The following is a 25,855-nucleotide window of genomic DNA, read 5'->3' as shown; positions in this document are numbered from 1 at the left end:
GCCATTGGTGACGAGGGATGTATTGGCAGTATGAGTGTGCGCATAGATGGGGTTGACCGCTGTGTAGTGTCCATTGGTGGACCAATGACAGATCCTGTCAGACCTTCCTGTGCCATAATACATGTCTCATCATCTCCACTATCAGTGGCGGTGACATCAGGTTCCCTGCTGCATTCAGCCACCCCTAACTCAGCACCTGTGTAAGGAAGACAGGAAACACACTTTACAATCTGTACATGATGTTAACACACATGCACCCATGCACACATGCACACACATATGCACACATGCACACATGCACACATGAATACATGCACTCATGCACACATGAACACATGCACACACGCACACATGCACACATGCACAAAAATACACTGCTCACCATAGCACATACACACACACACCAGCAATCCAACACATACACAATAGTGGGTGATGGTGGGTGACAGTATCACAAGGCAAACAGTCACCACACATGTGTTAGCATGCAGAATATGTGTTGCTCAAGGCCATGCAGTGCAAGTGTAGACAGCCCTATCTAATGACATTATGCATGGCTTTGATGCATGTGTGTAGTTGTTCAGTGATTTGGTACATCCTAGAACAGAGTGTGTACATGGACACAACATTGCTGTGCAAGTATTATCTGCTCTGCAATGTCATGTGCACCATCACTCAATGGTATACATACCATGGCTGCATGTATCTGTGTGACACATAGATTGCCATGTATGATGACAGTGTCTGTGTCCATAGCACATAATAGTGGGCACAGGTGTAGCGAATGCATGCAATGTACAGACATGGGATGAGTGGTGCATGTAGACATGAAGGAATATCAATGCTCGACATGGACATTGTACAGTGGTTATGGTGAGTGTGGGACATATTGCAGATATGTCAGTGCCAGCCATGACATGGCATGCTACATGACTGCAACATTAAACACCTCACATACCCAATGTGTGTCATGTGACCTATATACCCAATAGCAGTCCAGGACATATATGTGACTCTTTGTACAGATGGCAATTGATGTGTAGAATGTGTATACTAGCATGTGTAAGCACACACACAACATGCTATGCATGGTGTGCATAGGTGCATATATTTGCACACACAGAACAATGATGTGCACAGCAATGACTGCTATGTGTAGTACTGTGGTCACTGTAACTGGATGGGGTGTAGTACCATGTGCCATCATCATCATCATACATCTTGTGGTCACTCACAGCTACTACTGTGTGATAGACCACCGCCTAGCATGCTGTACCTGAAATGCAGTGTCGTGGATATGTTCACTATTACACAGCCACTTTGTACATGGGTGTATGAGGTGCCCAGTAGGGTGCATTGCCTCACATGACTGTGTTATGTGTTGAAGAGTGTTGCACAGCCCCATGATAGGCCTCTACCCCTGAGGTATGTCATGTGTGTGTGTGGACGACATGTGGGATACTGAAGTGTGACCTTACAGTGGGTGTGTGGTTACACCATATGTAGCATGACTTTGTGTACTGCATGTGATCAGTGTGTTATGTTGTGTACAGGTGTTGCAACTATGCCTATCCAATGTGCAATATGGGGTTACCACAACTGTGTGTCATGCTCTGTGTATTGCATGTCATTGAGGCAGCTACTGACATTACTGAGCTGTGCAACGTCTCACAGCAAACATGCATGGCATGCATTATGCATAGGTGTGTTACGTGTACAAGTCCTACACCTCACCTATGACATGCATATTTCATTACCGACATTGCAGGTATAACACACTCACCAGCATGGATCAGCTGCCCTGCCGTCACACCAGAGGGACCTACGAGAATATGAGAGGGTTCATCAGTGGCCACAACTGCGGCATTGCTACAGTGGGTATGCTAAACTGCAGTACAACAACAGTCAACAGTCACAGGTGTAGGTGTAGGGATATTATTCAAACTATTCGTATTGCACAACACTAGGCAGCTGAACTGCTAAACACATAGTACACATCTCATGTACACATAATCTAACAATACAGTTAACTGTAGTATACAGATTGGCCATGTTACCTGCTTGCTCCAAGTGGATGTGCTGGGTGGCTCCGGCCTCCATTACAACACATGTCAGTGGTTGTTGTAGCTGTTGTCCAGGAGCCACCATGCTTAGGAGCAGCTCCTCCGCTCTGCTGAGGGGGGGGTGAATGGCCACCCCTCCACCTGTGGCAAGCTGCTGTCTTTGGATATCAGAAGCACGCCACCAGACTTGTCTAATTAAATCACTGCAGTGATGGCGTACCTGCTCATATGTCTGTTTATGCATGCCTATGTCATTTACCCGACTAACAAGTTCCTGCCACAGTGCAGTCCGCTCCTGCTGGTGCTGGCCGCTTCTGGAGAAGAGCATTGTGTACTGCTGCAAAAGGCTGTTGCGTATCACCTCTTCCTCCTCCATTGTATACGCTGTGTTGTGGTGGTGGGCCATTTGGATGAAAAAGATATGAACAATATGTGTGAGGGTGTCCTGTGTCATACTTTACACCTTTACCCACAGATATCACTTTACTGCCATATATACCATCCTATTGGCTGTCAGAGATTGCACATGTTCAGTACCACTTATTGGTTCTCAGGCCATAACTAACTAACACTGCCTGGCAGACTCTATATATCACACCACTATACAACAGTATCCGACACACTGTTTGTGACATATTGCACAACCTCAAGACGGGGGTGTATATCACACCGATGCACGGACAGAGATGTCATCCATTGCAATGGATGTATAGTACAGGTACAGTAGTACTAATCAACCACCCTAGTCATTGATGCCACAGCCCTGCCTAACAGATGTGTCCAGTTGTTACTATAGGTGGCATACTGCTGTAACAGACTATATATGTTGCTGGATACACACATTTACCCTGTAACACACATATGATTGCAGCCATTGTACAGGCATAATCACACACATCAGGCAAACATACAACGCACCACTGTATGCCAACACAGATGAGCATTACCTGTGTACCATACGGTATTGTGTGTCACTACTTACACACCTTTATGTCTGCATTCTGTCCTCCATGGAGTCTACAGGAAACACACATGACAGTGTTTCCAAGCAATGTGAACACACACCATACTGTGCTGTTTAGGCCTACAGCTTCAGGTAGTACTACAGTTCATATTGGTGATGGATTCACCAGCAGTACCACTCACTAAGCATACATGTATTGCTTTAGCCTACAATGGCACACCACGTTTGTCAATGGAGAACTACATCACATCATCTGCCGTACTACTATGTCTGCCTAACAGTACATTACACATCAGTTGCTGTCCTCACAGCTAGGATAGGCACTACTATGTCAGATACAACATCACACTAAGCTATCACACCTTTACAGACCTTGCACACATTCAGCGTTACACTTATGCAACCTCACATAGCAGCTATTGCATTAAGTACATGTGTGAGTGAATGGTGTCATAGGTAGGTAATATGCTATTGGCCCTAGGGCCTATGGCAGCCTAGCCATATGCTACCCTGGCCTTTGACACACATGTACTTTGATTTCACTTGCCCCTGCCAACCTGAACCACAGAGGTGTTTCCTGGTGTGTATTACCAATCTCCCACAAAATCATCAGGGGTATTTATAACAACTGCTAAGGAGGAGCCTTGTTTGCTATTACTATGTGGTCTATTCTGGTGTATGGCATATCTCTGAGATGGGAACCTATCCCTCCAGCATGTGCCATTTAGTGAGCTGACAAGGTTTAGGGCCCTAGAGCATTTATTCCAGAGGGATTGTGATATGTTGCCATGGTGGTTGTCACCCAGCTATGGGTGTGACATACCTCTGTATGTCCGGCAGAGGTCACCTCTGTGTGGCCAGTATGCAATACAGTGTACTTGTGATTTTGTGAGTCAGTCTGCATAGGGCATCTGTTTGCAACCAGTATTACCCTCTGGGGGGTCTGTCTGTGGCCTGTTCACCTGGTGTAGTTGTCATGTGAAGTACATACGACACAGGGCATTGTGACGAGTACAGTGGAACTCTACCCTATACGTCCATAGCTACACACCTGTTGTCATGGCACATGCCACACAGACAAATTACAGGTGTAGTGTGGCACTGTCTTCATCAAAGTGGAGGCTACTGTCCACCTGTGTCCCATGTTCCCTTATCACACCTTCACTGTTAGGTACATCTCTACCTATGTGGTAGTTAATGGGTACACTGTTTTGGGATGGTAGAATGGCACTGCAGTATCAACACTTGTCTACAGTCCATGCCTTGGTCACTACACACCTGTTGCAGTACATATGAACCCGTGTTTCTCTGTCTCTCTCTCATTCTATATGGATATATATATGTATATATATATATATATATATATATATATATATATATATATATATATATATATATATATATATATTATATATATATGCATATCTATACACATACATGTACACATCCATTGCTGTACACATGAATGTACATATAAGCACATGTACAGTCCACCTTTCATGGTGGGGATATTACTTATGCGACAGTTGTGGGATGTACAGGTATGTGATTAAATTGCACAGTGTTGTGCAGAATGCATGTGGGTGTCCTCAGCCCTTGTAGCATTAGCAGGCCTCACTGGCTGTAACACAGCAGATCTGACAAATCTGTCCCACAGCATTTAACCACCACATGACATATATCAACACTACCATAGCTGGCCTTAGGCATAGGCCAACTGGGCGGCGCCTAGGCGGCAGCTCTAGCAGGGGTGCTTTTCCACTATTTATGTGGTGTAGTAAGACAAGGATGGGGGCACCAGGAAGTGTGGTAGGGGGCACCGTGGAGCCCTTCTGCCTAGGGCACCAGTTGACCTATTGCCACTCCTGCAACTGCATGCTGTTTTCTAAGCTAAACATTACGACCTACATGGATATATGCACATATCAACCTTCACTGACAGATATCTGTCCACCCTTCACTAACAGTTGCAGTATGTCCCTTGCCCTATGCACATGTGCAGATACAGATAGATACATACTGCTGCCACACATGGATGATTTGCATTGTGTAGAGTACTCTTCAGGAACATCTACAACATGCCAACACATACATGTGAGTTACATTTATTTATTTATTTATTTTATTTATTTATCATTTGTTGACCGGGAAAGTCCGACTAGGTTCCACAGAGCTTGTTTTCAGCAGAGGCCCGGGGAGAAATGCTCCAGACATATCTGCTACATACCTTACCTTAGTATTTTCCTGCACCGTGTGTTACGGTTTTGTAGTTTTTTTTTTTTTTTTTGTTTAATTTTGGTTTTCGCCCTCTATTCAATGTTCTGTGTCTGTTTCTCACTCTGCTCTGTTCTGTCTCTGTCTCTGTCTCAGTTGTGTCTGTGTCTGTGTCCGTGTCTCTCTCTCTCTCTCTCTCTCTCATTCTCTATCTCACAGCACCTGCAATGATATAATTGCATGTGTGGACTGCAGGTACAGCCTGCTTTTCTAGGTATCTGCACTTGTGCATGTGACAGCCTCTGCAACCTATTGCTGCCCACCATTCAGTAATTGCATGTAGCCTGCTGTTTGGTGATTGCATTACTCACTTTGATTGCAGCCCACTGGTATAAAATGCTAGTTTAGGTAGGCATAGTCCTTTCAGATTTCCAAGGTGGGGCCCATGCTTGTTTGCTCTGGACACCATTGTGTCAGTCTGAAGGTTGGTATATGTCTCTTATCTGATGCTAGGGTTGTGGCCAGTTATATGCATGTTGTAATCAAACCTGAATGTTGCTGCTTCCAGTACACACATCTCAGTGTAGACATGTACACACCCCTCCAAATGCTAACACAGGATACATGGGAGTATGGACTTTTTTGTCACTTACACAATTAACTGCCATACAAATGTGGTTATTGCACTGTACTCCTGTGGCCAGTATTAATCCTGGTCTGATACTGTGTGGTGTTTGTAAGGTGCTACTGTAACAGTATTCCCTGCTAGGATGGCTGGTTCTCCTTTCACAGTCATGTCATGCAATTCCACAACCACTGCTGGTAAAGACCCACAGAAAAGGATTAGCGTTATACCATTCCTAAATTTCATTTACATTCCTTCATTGTAATGCATGATATATTTATTTCAGAACCAAGTTATTTGTATATCTGCTGTGGTTTAGTGGTAATTCATGCAGTATATTGTGTCAATGGTCTGGGGTTCGAGACTGGCAGGGCTATTTTCTTTTGATGCTGAGCAGAACAAGGGCCCTGCCATAGAGTGACTAAGGCCTTTTAAGCAGTTGTAAGTGGGTTTGCATGGGTTTGCGTGATGCTTAGTGATGCTTAGCTAGGCGCACACATGCGCACACTCGCTTAAACCCGCTTACTACTACTTAAAAGTGCTTACTCCTGCTAACCCCCGCACTAATTTCTTTTAAAGAAAAGAAAATGGGGAGATAGGAAAGTGGTGAAAAAGGGGGCACAAAGAGGGACACACAGTAGGTAAACAAGCTCGGGATGTGCAGGACGGGTGTAGGGAAGGTCCATACCTGCCCATTTCTTTAACAGCAACAGCTATGCATATACAATGAATTTGGAGTGAAATTTGAAACCTTCCACCCCTGGGAGAGGGGTGAGGACAACAAAGTATGTTGTACTGCCAACTCAAATTATCAGCTTACATGTTTGTCCGATGGACATGTGTGCAAAATGGGCAGCTATGTATGGGGCATAATTTTTTTGTGGGTACAGATTGCCCTTTTTTTTTTTCAGGTGAGAGTGGGAAATGAGGTAGAGGAAGTAGGTATGTCCGGGGAGGTAGGTTGGGAAGGTAAACAGACAAGACAGACAAGATGCATACAGGGGTGGTGTATGACACATGGGGTGGGTGAACACAATCCATGAGGTCAGATGTTTGGAAAACCCAAGCCCATGAGCCCACAGATGGCAACAGTGGAACTGAGATCCCCACCCATGGGCAGTCACCACTGAACCTCCACAGCCCCGAGGGTGGCTGTGCTGGGGGCTGCATAGGACAGGCAGGCTCACCCGTGAGATGCGCCACTCTCGCCTCAAGCTGGCGTAGGGGATCAGTGACTGAAAGCTGGATCTCCCTACGCACCACATCCCAGACCCTTTGAAGGGTGACAGGTGGCCCTTCTCCACCTATGCTTGCATGGGGGGACGAGTCCCATCCCCTGCAGCGCTTCCACCCAAAGGTGGCACAGGACCAATGGAGGAGGGGAGCCCGGGCTGGGCACCAGACCTGCTGGTGCCAGGTGCACTCACCAGCTGAGGAGGGACAGGTGGGACCGGCCTTCCCATACGTTCTGTGATTAGATGTGGTTAATTACAACATAAGCAAAACAGCATTCCAGATTAGTTGTAACAGCATGCAATAATATTCCCATTAACCCAACACACCAATGGTACAACAATTGAACAGCAGGCATAACACATGCATATATTGAACCACAGTGGTTATTCCAACAGCATGCAGGGATGTTTGGTAGCAACAGGTTCATAGGTTCATAGGTTGGTACTAGGCTACTGGCCCTAGGGCCTATGCAAGCCTAGCCATAACAATTCCCTGGATATTTCTTCCCACAATATTTACATCTCCAGGCCCCTGTCTAGCAGGGCAACTGACATGATCCCTTGGGTGAATTTCCTATCTCCCATCCAATCATCAAGGTTCCTTTTGAAGAGGGCCAAAGAGGCGCTCTGCTTGATATGTATGGGCAGTCTATTCCAGAGTATGGGGAGTCTCTGGGTCAGGAACCTATCCCTCCAGCATGTTTTGTTCATTGTGATGACAAGTTTAGATCCCTGGAGCATGTGGCTCTGAGGGATTGGGATTTCTTTAAGTGGAGCATGTCCAACAGCTCAGGGTTTGACATGGCCTTGTATGTTAAGCAAAGATTCCCTCTGACTAGACGATATGCCACAGAGTATAGCTGGAGTTTTTTTAGATGGTCAGTATATGGCATCTGCTTTAGGCCTGTGATTCTTTTAGTGAGGTATTTCTGTGGCCTTTCAAGCTGTTGCAGATGTCTTGTGAGGTACATACCAAATGGGGCAATATACTCTATAATGGGTCTAATGAGGGATGAGTACAGTGGGACAATGACCTCCTTTTTTCTGGATGAAAAGCCCTTAGTGATGAGGTGTGCCACATAGAAGGATTTTCTGACTGTTGTGACAATGTGGTTATCAAAAGTGAGACCACTGTCCACCTGTGTCCCTAAGTCTCTCATCACACTTTCAATGTTTAGTGTCCTGCCACCTATCTGGTAATTCATGGGTACATGTTTTTTTCCAAAGGGGATAACTATACATTTCTTGGCATTAAGCTTGAGCCCATGGCTCTGGCACCAGGCATCTGTTTCTGTAAGGCTCTTTTGTAGAATATCCACATCATTTGGGGATTCAGTAATGGCTCCCAGTTTGCAGTCATCTGCAAACTTTGTTAGCCAGAGTCCCTTAGTGTTGGCCTGTACTTCAGAGAAGTAGATGCCAAACAAGAGTGGTCCCAGGACTGAACCCTGAGGTACTCCACTTGTCACTTGTCTGGAGCTGGATTTGGAGTTGGCTACTTTTACTGTCTGGGTTCTGTCAGTAAGCCAGTTAGCAACCCATTGAGTGATGTAGGGATTTATGCCCAGCTTAGTAAGTTTATCTATGATTCCAGAGTGCGGGATGGTGTCAAAGGCCTTGGCAAGGTCCGGATAGGCTGTATGGACTGCCTTACCCTCGTCCACAGCTCTGGAGACTGATTCGAAGAAGTCAATCAGATTCAGGAGACAAGATCGGCCCTTCACAATCCCAAACTGGGTGGAGTCTAGTGTTTGAAGGTTGCCAATGTCTTTGTTTATAAGTTCCATGATAATGCGTTCCATGCCCTTGCAAATCAGGCTTGTCAGACTGATGGGATGGTAGTTCCTGGGATCCAAGGTGGATCCTCCCTTGTGGAGCAGGATAACTGTAGCTGTGCGCCACTCAGTGGGCACGAAGCCTGAAGTGAGGCTATGATTAAACATCACACTTAGGTGAGGTGCCAGTTCATTTTGTAGTTCATGTAGTACACAGCCTGGGATGTCATCTGGTCCCATGGATGCTGTATTCTTAGCTTTGGAGAGTGCGGTTTCTACCTGTGTGGCCGTGATTATCGGAATTTGGCAATCTTTTGGTATTGAGATGGGCCCTTTAGGGGTGAGAGTGGGGTGAAGTTGGCACTAAATCGATCTGCCAGGATATTGGCAATATCCTTGGGATCAGTATATTTAATGCCATTCTGTTGTAACTCAGAGCAGATCTGAGCATTGCCATTTAGATTCTTGATATAACTATAGAATGCCTTGTGGTTGTCTTTGGAATCTTTGGCAATTTTATTTTCATAACTAGCTTTTGATGATTTTATGAGGGATCTCAGTTTCTTACTGAGGCTGTTGAAGGAGTTTTTTGCATCCTGGGATTTTCCTCTTTTCTGCAACAGTTTTTTCCTTCTGATGTATAGTTTGTTTATAGCAGGGGACCACCAGATTGGCTTCCTTTTTTTGGAGAAGAGCATCTTGGTTCTATTTGGGATGGCACGATTCATGCACGAGTGGATGTGCTCGTACAGTGCCTTAGTGTAGGATTCTGCAGTTGAACTTCCAGATCCCGTCTGCGTCGGTGTTGTGAAGTTTGTCACCTCTGACTTCAGTAGCTTGAAGTTGGCTTTGGAGAAGTTTTTTAAGGAGGTTTCCTTACTGGGGGTAGGGGTGGGATGTGGATGTCAAGGGTGATTTGCTTATGGTCAGACCTGACCAATGAGGGGGTGACCACTGGTGTGGAGCATCTATCTCCCATGTTGGTAATGACCAGGTCTAGTATATTGGAGCCCTTGGTGGGACAATGGATTAGTTGATCCAGGGCGTTGGAATTTATGAATTCCAAGAACTGTTGAGAAAAGTAGTTGGTACCTGAGTAGTTTTCCCAATTAATGGCAGGGTAGTTGAAATCACCCTGTATTAGGGTGTTTGGTTGTATCTTAATATTTTCCAGTGTGTTTAGAAAGGTGTAGTGAGAATCTTGGGGCATGGATGGGGATCTGTAGCAAGCTACAGTTTGGATTGCAGTCTTACCTAGTGTTAGTTGCACCTGGAAAATTTCAGATGCATTGTGTTGGGCAACTAGCCTGGAGGTGTGAATATCCTTGGTGAATATGGACACTCCTCCACCTTTAGTGTTTCAGTCCTGGTTTTGTGGCCGAAAAGTGTGGTTAGAATTGTAGCCTGGTATTTCAGGGGTGCTCTCTGGAGCCTTGAACCAGGTCTCAGTTACTGCACAGATATCGATGTTCTCTATTTTTAGGAGTGCCTCGAGAGAGTGCATTTTGAGGTTTAGACTTCTAGCATTGAGTAGCATTACCTTCAGATTTTGCCTGCTTCTGTTTGTTACGGTGGTGGTTTTATCCTTTGAACCTTGCCTAAAAAAGGCACTATAGGGGTGGCAAGAGCTTTAGCCAGTAACCTGAATCCCAGGGGTGACAGGTGCAGACCATCTCTGGCAAAGCATCGTGGTTTGTCGATCATGTCTTCCCAGGCAGACAAATACTGGATCCCCTTTGAATGACAACCAGAAGCTTAGCCAATTGTTGAAGTCAATCATTTTGTCCATATACTGTGGTATCATTCTTGGCAAAGGCAGGATGCTACTCAGGGCTAGGGTCATACCTGCCTGGGTCACATGATCCAAGAGCTCTTCCATATCTCTTTTCATGTAGTCCAGGGAGGTACGTCTCAAGTCATTCACTTCAGCATGGACAATGACAGAGTCATATTTGTACTTGTTGTGGAGTGACTTGAGTGCATGCGTTATGTGGTGGATCCTGGCACCTGACAGGCAGCTGACTGTAATTTTCTCCTTGTTCAGTCTGGTGAGTGGGACATCAGTGTGTCTGACTATAGAATCACCTATGACTAAAGTGTTGGGTAAATTGTCTTGCCTTAGGGGCTGTTGTTGGGTGGCACACTGGTGTTGTGAGCTATATGTCACTTTGGTTGTGACTGGTGTTTGTTTGCGTTTCGGCTTCGGAGGTCCTTGTTGGTTGGGCAGGTTAATGTTAAGGGCCTCCACATATGTGGGTTTAGTGTTGCTATGTGTGGGTGTTGATGGCGTGGGTTTTGAAGGGTTATGAGTTGCTTGAAATGTGATGCAGGTGTTAACCTTCTCCTCTTGACTGTCTAGCACAATCTTGGCTGGAGAGAGCTTTGCTTCCAGTTTGGCTATGTAAGTGCATCTCTCGCAGGTTGTAGTGTTGGGTGGCAGGAGGAGGGGATTGTCTGTGTACATGAGGCAGTTGCCGCATTGCCCTAGTATCCCCAGATTCACCAGGTGGACAGGAGAAATCACCGGAAGCTGACCCTTGGACATGCCTGTTTAGGTGCTTTTATGTAAAGTTTAAGAGCTGTTTTCCCTTACCTTTGCAAGGTACTTTGCAATTATAGGCTGTTTAGTGCCTATGATTAATTTCTCCTTATTGACAAGGAGAGCTGAGTACTTGTATCTGTTTCAGGCTTCCTAGTGCTTTCCAGCAGGTTATAGAGCAAGTGCTAGTCACAAGGGTTCAGATTTTAGTGCTACTACTGAGAAACCAGCTAGTTTTAAGGGAAAATTTGAAGAGCAGTCTTTCTGGCACCTTTAATAGTTTAACTGTAGCCTCGCAGTGCTGCATGATGTGAAAAATATGCAAACACACGCGTTTTTAAGCCAGAAAGTTGAAAGAGATAGAAATCAGCCCAAAAGGCTAATAAAATTACAATTTCAGAGCTGGAAACCACTCCTCTAGCGTTAGATAGGTAGTACAATGCTCACCAGTCCCACTGGTAGGCAGTAGGACGTCCCTCTATCAATGCAAGGTCTGGATAGCTCTGAGCACAGAAAATAAAGTCCTGAGACAAGCAAAGCTTGGGATATGTACTGGCTAGAAAATGTGGGAAACGAGCAAACAAGACAGTATTGTTTCTGTTGTTGAAACAGGCTAAACAATGCAATAATACAGTAAATAAACACATAAAAGGCTAACACACTTGAGTGTGTAGTCCTAGACAGTAAATGCAATTAAAACTCTACAAAATTAGCAATTTAAAACTTTTTTAAATGAAGCAAGGCAAGTGCACAACTGAAAAATGATTTAGGAGGAAGTAACACAGCAGAATAAGTAGCTAGTCTACATATACAGAGAAGTCTATATATACAGAAAAACAGCTAAAACACACAAACACTTTGGGCGCAGTGCAACCTAGAGCACTTGAGTTGTAGCAATATTAAGGCAATTACATTTATAATAAATGCTCTGAAATATACTCTATATTTCCAAAATGTTTGTGAAGCACAGTCAGGACACAAGGAGATTCAGGCAAAAAAATATATGTTTTTTTTTTCTTTGAAAGGGAAAAAGGAGAAACAGAAGCCCTTATCAAATGTTTTCTCTGTATTAGGTAGAATAAGCTAATGACACTAGACTGGGAGGAGTGTCCCAGATCAGATTTACAGTATGGGTGGGCCACTGCAAAGCCACCAAGTATAACAGCAAGACACCAACTGGGAGGGAGGGAGGGTGGGGACAAAAAAAATAGCCTACAGACAGTAAGCACTAGAGAAAGCCACAAAATGAAAGTTTTTATACAGATAAAGATTTGTAAAGATACAGAATGCTTTTAACTGCAAACAAATAAAATAAAAGTGCTATATATAAATTGCTAGAAACAATAATTTGTATAAATAATAAAAAAAACAGGATACTTATATATCTCAGCTAACAGTTGTAGTCAACACCTCTTATCTACTCTGCTCAGTGTGTATAGTCAGAAACCCTATCAAAGTTAGGGCTTAAATACCAGAACAACAACTTTATTTTTTTACAAAAACACACTAGCCAGCAGATAATTAACACAATCTAGCCAAAGTAAAGAAAGGCTTCAGGTTAAAAAATAGCCTACAGACAGTAAGCACTAGAGAAAGCCACAAAATGAAAGTTTTTATACAGATAAAGATTTGTAAAGATACAGAATGTTTATAACTGCAAACAAATAAAATAAAAGCGCTATATATAAATTGTTAGAAACAATAATCTGTATAAATAATAAAAAAACAGGATACTTATATATCTCAGCTAACAGTTGCAGTCAACACCTCTTAATCACTCTGATCAGTGTGTATAGACAGAAACCCTATCAAAGTTAGGACTTAAATACCAGAACAACAACTTTTTTTATTTTTACAAAAACACAAAAGAACCAGCCCCCACTAGCCAGAAGATAATTAACACAATCTAGCCAAAGAAAAGAAAGGCTTCAGGTTAAAAAAATAGCCTACAGACAGTAAGCACTAGAGAAAGCCACAAAATGAAAGTTTTTATACAGATAAAGATTTGTAAAGATACAGAATGCTTTTAACTGCAAACAAAAAAAAAATAAAAGTGCTATATATAAATTGTTAGAAACAATAATCTGTATAAATAATAAAAAACAGGATACTTATATATCTCAGCTAACAGTTGTAGTCAACACCTCTTATCCACTCTGCTCAGTGTGTATAGACAGAAACCCTATCAAAGTTAGGACTTAAATACCAGAACAACAACTTTTTTTTTTTACAAAAACACAAAAGAACCAGCCCCCACTAGCCAGCAGACAATTAACACAATCTATCCAAAGTAAAGAATAGCCTACAGACAGTACGCACTAAAGAAAGCCACAAAATGAAAGTTTTTATACAGATAAAGATTTGTAAAGATACAGAATGCTTTTAATTGCAAACAAATAAAATAAAAGCTATATAAAAATTGTTAGAAACAATAATCTGTATAAATAATAAAAAAACAGGATACTTATATATCTCAGCTAACAGTTGTAGTCAACACCTCTTATCCACTCCATGATTGTGGTGTTTAAATAGGGCATATGCATCAATGTGAATGCAAATATTTATAGAACAATAGGACATATGTCCCAACAAATATTTAAGATTACACATACCCATTGAGGTGTGGAATTGCATGGTTTATGCACATACAGTAGGGTGTATATAAAAAAACTCGGTTAACATCTTATAATGACCTTTTAGTCTACACTACATTCCTAGTGACTGCAAGTGTATATCCCTACCTGTACTATTACACATGCCACCATACATTAGGTTGTGTAATGGGTTTGGCTAGTTCAATATATGCCTGACCTATATCTGACATGGTAACTGTCCAGGATGTAGATGTTACTGCTACATATTTCTTGATTGCATTTATATTTCTTTATCTACATATCTGGGATGTTTTCACATGACATTTTCACTTCGATTTGTACATAACCCTGCATTTCTTGACACACACTCACATTTCTGGGGAAAAAATAACATGCTACACATGTGCCAGGTTTACTTATTCATGCCAGCCAGTAACTGCCTGTTGTGGACAGTATATATGTTTCCCAGCTACTAGTACTTCCATCACCCACTTTATATGGGACTGCACAACTCTGGGTTGCCAGCACCTTTTCAAACAGTACTGTTTGTATACTGCAAGGGTACAACAACATTTCAGACTCTGTGACACAGAAACACTCTGGGTTTTAGACCTTTATTAATGACATTACACACTTTTCCTCAGGCTCACTCCTTTATTTGTTTTAACGGTGTATATGGCAGACATGTTCAAGACATATTATACCTTTATTAATAAGTTAGAACAATCTTTTTTCAGGCTCACTCACTTATTTTATATGGCAGTGCCTGCAGAGAGATTATTCCAGACATATGTTACCTTTCTACACTCTTTTTCTGCCTCTCTGACATTTTTATCTGACAGTACATGCAGAGGACTTATTCAGACAATTTTTATGGCTGTATTATTGGACTACAACACTTTCTTTTATGCTCTCTCCCATATTTCATATAAAAATACATGCAGAATAATCACTAACCTGCCTGGTGGCACAGCCTTAGCAGCCTATCAGCATAGACTTGCTGATTCATAGCACGGTCACCTGCAGCTGTAAAGTAAATGAAGGGATATTGAGACATACCTATCCGTTATACATACTCCATTATCAATTCTTACATACTGCATTCCATGGCTACATACTCAGTTGTGGGGCATCCCACATCCCACAGGCCTCCTGTATCCATTGGTTCAGATGGTCTTGCTTTCATCTCTTCAAGTCTGCATGGTGGTGACGGACCTGCTCACCATTCCGAGGAACGCCTGTGGCACTGGTGAGGTCATGTGCTAACTGGTTCCAAGCCTCTGCCTTGTACTCTGTCCTTGGAACTGGCCCTGCAGGAGTCTTGACTCATGACGGTGGACAAGGAGCCAAACCATGTATTTAGACTCCTCAATGCCCCAATGTTGTGCTGGGAAGCGTGTTCCCTCTCCGACACCAGACATTCTAACTGCAGATGTGAGCTACAATCCGTTATGATGTGTATTTCCGCCTGTGAGGCTTAAATATGCCGCATTTCCTGCACTTTTTTGTGATTGGCCATTTTGTAAAATTCTTGGCTGACTGCAGACCTGCTTAGTAATGGTTAAACTACCATTTGTAAGTATATTTATGTTAATAGTGGCTGTTTCCCCTATGTTGTCATGGCTTAGTGATTCTGTACTTTGCTTCTGATGCACAGAGTCCTGTGTTCGAACCTTGTCATTCATTTTATTTTCATACTATCCAGACAGGCTAGGGGGTGTGGCTGCATTTAAGCAACTTTGCTCTATGTTGCTCCTCGGTGCCCTGGTTGGCGTGGCGCGCACGTCCGCGCAAACACATTGCGCTGGGTAAAGCGCCATTGTACTATGGGCAACTCTATTGCGCTGGGTAAAGTGCTATGAAACCATGCGCAACTCTATTGCGCTAGGTAAAGCACTATTAAACTATGGGCAACTCTACTGAGCTAGGTAAAGTGCTATTAAACTATGGACAACTCTATTGTGCTGGGTGAAGCGCTGCTTAACTGCAGGCAATTTTATATCAGGATCCTTTAAAATATTTATTTTGTTCACTGATACATTGGCCATTTCACTGCTTTTTAGTAATGTTTAAACATATTTGTCAGGTATTATTTCATATACTGATTTAAAAAATAAATAGGAAGGGGAGTGGTGGGACTCAAACCATGAATGCTTCTTCTTTGTGCGAACGCTCTACCATTACACTATTGCTATTTGGTGTGATTTGCATTAACATTCTTTCTTATGCTCTTCCATGTCAGAATTGCTAACTCTAGCTAAACAATGGGCACACCCACGCACACACATGCAAATACGTGCAGCTGTTTTGGGGATTTAAAAAAATATATTTAATGTTTTGTGTTTTAGAACTGTAATAGGGGTTTATAATATTAGGGAGTGTGGGGTTGGGTGCAGGGACATTTGAGCGGACTCACTCTTGTGTGTGTGCTTTGTTTAGTTTTAAAACACTTTCAGGGGCGGGGACATTTAGACTGCTCAGCAGTCGGACATGCCCCCTGCTTTCTTACACATTCCGTGTAAGACTTACAGTTGAGTCAGCATGCCCTCGTGTATATTCATGGCACTCTGATGTCATACCATTCAACTGCAGCCTCCGAGTAAGACTTATTAAGTCTTACACGGAGGATTTGTGAATCCGGGGGTATGTCAAGCAATATTTTTTCAATAAGACATTGCTTTGGCGGCTAACATCATAATGATCAAACTTACCAAAATATAAATTAATAAATAAATATTTGTGCCAGTTACAAGAGAAAAAAGCAACTCAAAATGTGTAAATAGTGCTTTTGAGTCCACAATATGTACACCGTAATGGATATAAACTTAGTGATCCAAATTATCTCTAAATTAAAGCACTGTTTTCATTACATTTAGTCAGTTTCTTGCACTGGTATGTTTCTTTAAGAACAGAGGTGAATCTACCTGGATTAGTAAGAGCAAGTTTGTTGAAAGACCATTTAGAGGTAATATAAAAATATTTCTGACAGGGAGTGCTTACCATTGGCAAAGGGAACTCAATGCCAAGGGCAGTGGCTCCAGGAATTTGAGCAGAAAATCAACAACCTAGAAGAAACTAAAAGAAAAATTCCTGCCATTGAGGTAGTCTCAGAGACTGTTTCTCAGCAATCTAGGAATGAAAGCACTGGCTGTGCATTTTAATTAAAATCACAAAACTTAATTTTTTTTTTGGCTAGTATTGACCTAATAACTTCCCCAATATTTGTTTTTGTTTTTGAAGAACCCATCTTAGTTTCATATTAAACTGCATTATTTACATAAAGACTGGTAGTCTCAGCTGCATTAATCTTTCACATCAGTGGATTATAGCTGCACGCTTTTGTCATCAGTTATTATTACCAATCTGTCTGCCAATCCAAGAGTAACTTCCTCCAAAGCAAAGACAGACAGTTTTGAGGTGTACACCATGCTGGATCTATATGCCATGATGACCCTAGTACAGTTGTTTTTGCAGACTACAGCAACTGCAGCTGAAGGAATAGTCACTATAGCTGTCAGTGTGGCTACCCTAACAGCAGTATCACAATCTGTTTTATTTTGTTTAACTTTGTTTACCAAAGTAGCAGACTGAACAAAATGGTCCATTTGCAGGCACAGCCCAGGTGAAGAAATTCACAAAAAAATGAAACAGGAACTAATTCAGTGCAAACACAGAAGGTACAAAGTACAGCAGAGAATGAAAACAATGAGCAAATATCATTAACAATTTTAGTAGTAAATATAGGAGATAAGCAGCAGGTGAGAATTGGGTAATGACCTAGAAGTGATTTAGCTAAGTAACAAGTCTGATGAAATGTCCAGTGAAAAATTGCTTGCAGCCAGAATTTTGATGGAGGCATCAGGATGGAATTGTGCGATGAAGTGGGGGGGTGGATTAATTAGAGAGAAAATTAAAATAACTGATCCAGGAGCAGGACTTTAAGGCATGTTTCACCAACTGTGAGTGGTACACCAGCCGGGAAGGATGGGATCAAGCTGACATAGCCACAACAGTATTAGCCTAGTTAACCGCATAACCACTACCAGCCTTTATGGAAATGGAGTGTATTGATTACTGGGACTATGATAAAGTAAAATGCTTTGCTTGCTATAGCTGGTGTAATATCGCTGACACAAGAACAAATGTTTCATAGCTGGAGATTTTTTTATAACAAAACATTAAGACAGAAATTATATAATTTGAAGCAGGAGTCATTGCTTTAGTTGAACATTCAGAATATCACAAGTTGTTCAGTCAAATATTTGAAATATTGAACCACCATTTAGCATTGGTTTCTGGTATTTCTGGGCAATGGCTGCTTGCTCATTTCCTGTCTAGTGTGACCTCAGAGTTAGCATATATAAATTGTAGGGGGGATAGCCCCCCCATAAAGCTGTTTTTTTTTTTGTAATTTCAATATTTTCAGGGTTGGACATTTGTGTCTATAACCTAATGTCATTGATCCCCTTGAAGTATTTAATTAATTAATTAATTAATTAATTAATTAATTAATTAATCAATCAATCAATCAAATTAATCAAATACATATGCCTCCACTGAAAATTGGCTTAGTTCCAAGTCGGAATTTCCCAATTAACAAATGTTAAATAAATAAATAAATTATGGCTACATCAAAAAGGCCAACATAATAACAAAAAAATTGGAAATTAAGATAATTAACCAATTCTAAAGGCCTTAACTTAATGTTTTAAGAAAATGTTTCTATTACCCTGACCCTAAAGACTCTGAAAGTTTTGTTGTGCTAATAGAGACACTGCTATGGCACAAAACCCTGTATAAATCTGAGCAGTCTGAACCAGTAGAAAAAACTATGTCAAACATCAGTTGCTAGAAACAAGTAACAGCAGTAGACATACTATTTTTATAAATGTAGCAGAGAGAGCAGAAGTTTAAGGTGACGAGCTGTTAAGGAGAGGCTTCCTGTGGTAAATGGTTTGATTCCTTCAGCAACTTTTTGCCTTATGACCTTGAGCAAGTCACTTAACTATACAAAGCTTTCTGGGACTAGGCTAGGCTTCTTAATATTCTCCTGGACTGCATGCCTAGTACTTTCCTGTGAAGTTATGTTGAAAAAATGGCCTATTATCTATATTCTGTAATAACGATAACAACACTGTTATACCTGTGAAAATTGTTTCTTCTCAAATGCATTACAATAGTGATATTCTGCCTACAGAATTTAATATATGATCTTTTAGTATGGTTGAAACTATATTGTATTACTGTCCAACAGCACAATTAAGTAAGTGCTGTCATAACTGAAGGCAGATAACGGCAAAGACTGTTAGTCAGTATGGTTTAGAGCAGTATGTATGGAAGAAGAAAGCTATTACTAACAAATCAGTAGAGGTGGTGTGCATTTGCAATAATGAGAAATAATATACCATTACTCAGTTAGTAATACAGTGTTTGGTAAGGTAATTTATTTATCTGCTGTCATTCACAATTTAGTAGGAGTCTTCTGGGAGAGTTAACAGTTGCTGGTCTATTTCTAACATCCCAGGTTTTAATTGCTGATTCCCTGATGTGGTGACTTTAAATCAATTGCAGATGCATGGGAAAGAAGATGTTTGTTTTTAAAAGACTACTCTATCAGAATGGGGAGCAAGTGAATAAGTCTAAAGAAATTCCTCTACCCAACTTAAAACATGGGAGCAAACACTAACCAAAGCTGTGGTTATGGCATGACAAAAGGGACAGCTACCCAAGGTGAAAGCTGTTAGGTGGTACAGTCAACACAATACAAGAAGTTAGAGTTGGTCTCCACAAGTCAATGGCACTTGGGAGACTGGACACAAGGGCAGTATAGTATGCTACTTAAGGTGACCACTTAAATTTGTTTTTCTTTGGATATGATTGCACGTTAGGGAATATAGCAAGGAGCTATTATTATGTCCAAACTCTGTTCAAAATGTTTTTTTTCATCTTTGCCCAGGGCACTAAACAATGTAGCTGCAGCTTGGTATCAGAAGAATATAATGAACTATATGAACAGAATAAATAGATAGGGACAAATGTTTGTCTGCAGACACAGGGAGAGGAAAAATATATACCATTTAAGGGATGCATCAGTATACCCCTATAACTGGGCAACTTGAAAGAATAGATACTCTACAGTGGAAGACTTACACTCTATAATAATCCCACTGCAAGTGGAGAACCAAAAAATTATCCATGAAAATCAGAACAATACAAGGCAAGTAATCAAGATGGCCAAAACACACCGAGCTATATGAAGTTTTAATTAGATTCACTTGAAATTTGTATTTCCCTTTCAAGCATCTAATAGTGCTTGCCATTCAAATAAACCATGTCTGTGCTTGACACTCCTGGTATAAATTTCTGTCTATCCATCTCGTAATGAAGACTACCCTTAAAGGTAGTCAATGTACCATGTTTTCTCAGTAGCTGTATCTTAGTCCATTGTGTGGAAATATATTGAGTTAGTAATGTACCTCAACAGCAAGTGCTACTCATTTTTTTGGTGTAAATTTAGGTTGCTTGTATAGCTGTTTGTAGACCCTTTGATTTTGCAAATAAACATGAGGTCAGGTTGTATGAGGTCTTTCATGACTCAAAAAGTAAGACGGAGTCACTTGGAGCACCCTGTAGACTACTAAGTATAAGGAAAGTTGTATTAGTGAATTGATATAATTGATGAAATTAAGGCATTTAATTTTCTTTGAAGCCTTTTTATTTGAGTGATATGCTTCAACTTATGCATATGAAAGGGTGCATTGGATTCAGTGATAAGTCTGATAAGTGAAGAGTACTTAAGTCTGTTAAGACTGTGTCTGTCTGAAGAGGAGTACCATTTATAACATTTGAGGATGGAACAACTTTTTTTGAATGCTATTATGCTGCACTTTTTCACATTTAACTTGAGACAATTTTTAGTGAACCAGGTATGTGCATATTCCATCACTTGCTGTAGCTGTATCAGTGGATGAGAATGTAACAGTGCCCAGCTTACAGTCACTAACAAACCTGGTCAACCACACTTCTGGGATATCGGACTGGATGTCTGCAAAATACCTTCCAAAAGGAGTGAGCCAAGCATTGATTCCTGTGGTAATCTGCAGTTACAAGTTTTCACTCATAGAGGGTACCAGCAGCTTATATAACTAGGATTTTGTTAGATATCTAGTTTGCAATATAATGGATAACTCAGAGGTATAGGTTATATTTGATTATTTAACAATAACAGCATGGGGAATAGCATCTAAAGCCTTGATCAGATCAACACAAGCAGTGTACACCGAATGATTGCTGTACACTCAAAAACGCTTACTAGGTTGAAGAAACAGGGCCTACTCTTCACTAAGCCAAACTGATTTAGATCAATTACATTGCCTGTGTCTGCAGAAAAAAGTTTGCTGTGATATATTCCATTGCATTTCTTCTAAGGCAGATGAGACTAATGGGCATATAGTTGCCTGGATCTGTAGATGGGCCATCAATGTGTAAATTAGTCACAATAGCTGTACGTAAGACATCAGGAATGAGCCCTGAGAATAGGCTCAAGTCAAACAGTTTATGTAGATGATCAGACTGTACAGACTTGGCACTGATCAGAGAACATATCCTAGTGTGCATTTAGGCAGTTTCAGGCCAGTAAGCTCAGAGCTAAGGGCCTAAAAATTCCAAACTTGCTGTTCACTATGATCTTTTAAGTTGTCTTGGTCCCCTTCAATAACACACATCACACCAAATGACATCTGACGACCTTTATTAAATTTCCATAACATAGCTTTGATCACCAACTTTATTAATTACAACTATTCATGATATAATTGATTCTAAATATAGCATAACATCCTTGTAATGTTAATCAGGGCAGCATACCTACTCACCCTGCCCAGTAAGCAGCGTCCATACCTCTACTCACTTACTTTACTTATGAAGCAGTGTCCCATCTCACTTCATACAGCATTCATTGTAATGTTAATCAGGGCAGCGAACCTACTTACCCTGCCCAGTAAGCAGCGTCCATACCTCTGCTCACTTACTTTACTTATGAAGCAGCGCCCCAACTCACTTCATACACCATCTATTGAATTACCTTCACCAAATAAGCACCATCCTTACCTCAGCTTGCTTATCTATTCAGCAAGATTCCTCCAACTACTCATTTCCTTTCCCCAGATCCTTGAAATGAACATCCAGACATCAGAGGGGGAACAGAAGAGGGAAAGCCTATCCCTCTTCTCCGTCTACCCCCACTTATAAAATAACCCTACACCCCACCAACGAAAAGAGGGAGGGTGGGTGGGTAGCAAGTTCATGCCAAAATGTGATCGCTTAACCCAACTACACTAGACTAAACCTCTTAAGCCCCTCCCCATCATTATCTCATTTCCTCCCAACCATCCCTGCCTCCACTTAACCCTTTCACCTCCTCAACTCACTTACTCCCTTTAATATTAACCTAACACCCCCCATCCCCACCCATGGAGATGTCCCGGGACAACTTAGTTTGTTGCCAAACTTCATTTGTCCAGGTCCCTTTCAATAACACACATCACACCAAATCACATTTGACAACCTTTATTAGATTTCCATAACATAGCTTTGATCACCAACTTTATTAATTACAACTATTCATGATATAATTGATTCTAAATACAGCATAACATCCTTGTAATGTTAATCAGGGCAGCGTACCTACTCACCCTGCCCAGTAAACAGGGTCCATACCTCTACTCACTTACTTTACTTATGAAGCAGCATCCCATCTCACTTCATACAGCATTCATTGTAATGTTAATCAGGGCAGCGTACCTACTCACCCTGTGAACAAGCAGGGTCCATACCACTGCTCACTTACTTTACTTATGAAGCAGCTCCCCAACTCACTTCATACACCATCCATTCAATTACCTTCAACAAATAAGCACCATCCTTACCTCAGCTTGCTTATCTATTCAGCAAGCTTCTTCCAACTACTCATTTCCTTTCCCCAGATCCTTGAAATGAAAATCCAGACATCAGTGGGGGAACAGAAGAGGGAAAGCCTATCCCTCTTCTCTGCCAACCAGCCTGACCAGGCTGTTCCCCTTCCCTTCTACCCAAAATTGTTCAATCCACTTCCCATAAAGGGAAGAGTCAAGCCAAACATCATTTGGTGTACCCATCATCTGTAAAGCACCTTAGAATCCTGTCATTAACCCCTTTGCCATGCCATCACTGAAACACACCCTAATGAAACTAAATAAAGTAGGATTACCATGACCCCATTGTAACACCGGAACATCCATACCATGAGAACACATACCCTTTTGGCCCACTGCCTTCAAAGCTGAAGTCATGGCTCAACCTGAATGCACTGACAGTGTATATCCACAACAAAACCACAAACTATAACCCCTTGAACTCAAGACGGCACTCAGTCAAACAACTAGTAGCAAGTCTCACACCCAAAACTCTGATAACCTTAGCCCACCCACTACCCAATTCTATATGCACCACAGTTTCATTACCGTAGGGAATAGTCTAACTCCAAAACTTTTAATGTCCTAACCTGAGATGGCAGAAATCCAACACCCATTGACCTAGTTCCTGAAAACTCACATATGCTCAACAATGAAATACTCCATGTTCCAAGCCATAAACACCCCCATTTCACTCATTACTAAACCATTCTTAACCCCTGTTTGTCTCTAGCCTTTGCCCTCTAAAGCTCTCTTTCCTTATGTTACCTATACCACTAGTATCTTACAGCTGACTTATCCTGCAACTAGGCTTCCTTAAGCCTTCTAACTCTCCTGTACAATGCACCCAGTTTCTAAAACTACCCCAACACAACCATCTACCTACCATGTTTCCTAAAACTCTATCTACAAAATTCACCCAAACCCCAAGTGAAATGATCCTTGTGCTATTCCGTAAAACCTTAACCTGGTGTGTAACATCAACACTACCTACTCAAGAGACAAACCTGTCGCCCCAAGATGCCCCAATTAGGAACAAACTCCAGAATTTTGTCAAACCCTCCTTGCCCCTTCCCCCACATATGGTTCAAACAACTGGATGAGTGAATAAGACCACCCAAGGTTCCAGGAAAGCAAGGATTGAACTTCACTGACTTGCAGGAGCCGTATGGCTGTAGCCCAATACGTTCCTGTGCTCTTATGAACATTGTGACTCTACGCATCCCGTGGGATCCCCACACTCCCGATAAACCATATCCCGACAGTTTCCCCTTTGGCACCCTTTACCTAACTCTTCCTTACTTGCCCCCTATACTAATGCAACAATCAGCTCCCACTAAAAACAGAGCTCAAACATGCCTTACTAAGATGATTACTCAGACCCTCCTTGTGCTCCATTCAAGTGGCATGAATGTCCGTCCTATCAAAACACCTTTCAAATCCCTTTTCAAGCCACCTCATGATGCCTTCTGTACTCCAGCAATCTGCAAAAAAAACAATGATAAATTCTATGTGCACACATACCATGATTACTTAACATGGAGGCACTATCCAGGACCCCTGTCACCCTATCAAACCCTTACCTATGGCCAATGGCCATGCTCCCTTTACTTTTGAATGCACATGCCCAAAAGCAGGGACAACTTTCAATGTTAATCTAACCTACTAACAGTTAACAGAACAAATTGTACAACACATTAACCCTGCTATCATAAACTCAAAATGCCTGTCCTTCTCTGCCTAGCAGTGTAAAATCCTCTACCAGAACTCAACAACTTTGAAAGCCACTTACTTCCATCAGTAACTGCTACCCACTTATTTTATTTATTTATTTATTTTATTTATTTTACATTTGTTGACCGGGCTAGTCTGGCTGGATACATGTCCATTTTCAGCAGAGGCCCGAGGAGAAAAGCTCCACTATATACTAGAAGGTAACATAAAAATAGTACAACGGGATGCAAAATTATAAGCATGACAAGAAAATTAGTCCAATGTAGCATAGTAATGGTACTAAAGCAATTTGACAATAACTATAATTAGCAAAACTTAAACAAAACTATAATTAGCAAACTTAACAAAGCTATAGCTATAACATAGAGAGATGATTTATGTTTGCAAATTCTTTGTTGTAGTAAGAATAGTACAGTCATAAGAGAAAGAAAGTAGTAAATTACATAAGAGTCTATAGATATTTACAGTATTCACAGTATTCACAATTGTTATAATCGTTTTCTGCCAGGGCAATAGATTAAGAGGCAGATTTGCATAGCTGGGAGCAACCTATAAATTTGGGGGGGATAACAGGTTGCAGAGGTAAAGTAGTATCCAAGTGGATAGTAGATAGTTGCAGAAGAGGGGTAGTATTAGTGATAGGGACAAGCATAGAGGTAAATGGAGAGAAATCCACCTTGGATCCCGGAAACTACCATCCCATCAGTCTGACAAGCCTTATCTGCAAGGCCATGGAGCGTATTATCATGGAACTTATAAACAAAGACATTGGCAACCTTCAAACACTGGACCCCTCTCAGTTTGGGTTTGTGAAGGGCTGATCTTGTCTCCTGAACCTGATTGACTTCTTTGAATCAGTCTCCAGAGCCATGGACAAGGGTAAGGTGGTCCACACAGCCTATCTAGACCTTGCCAAGGCCTTTGACACCATCCCCCACTCTGGAATCATAGATAAACTTAGTAAGTTGGGCATTAATCCCTATGTCACCCAATGGGTTGCTAAATGGCTTACTGATAGAACCCACACTGTAAAAGTAGCCGACTCCAAATCCAGCTCCAGACAAGTGACAAGTGGAGTACCTCAGGGTTCAGTCCTGGGGCCACTCTTGTTTGGCATCTACTTCTCTGAAGTACAGGTCAACACTAAGGGACTCTGGCTAA

This window comes from Protopterus annectens, chromosome 4.part0 (genome assembly GCF_019279795.1).
Source record: "Protopterus annectens isolate FY-2018-M chromosome 4.part0, PAN1.0, whole genome shotgun sequence".
Classification (NCBI taxonomy): domain Eukaryota; kingdom Metazoa; phylum Chordata; order Ceratodontiformes; family Protopteridae; genus Protopterus; species Protopterus annectens.
Note: the sequence above shows the minus strand (reverse complement) of the source record.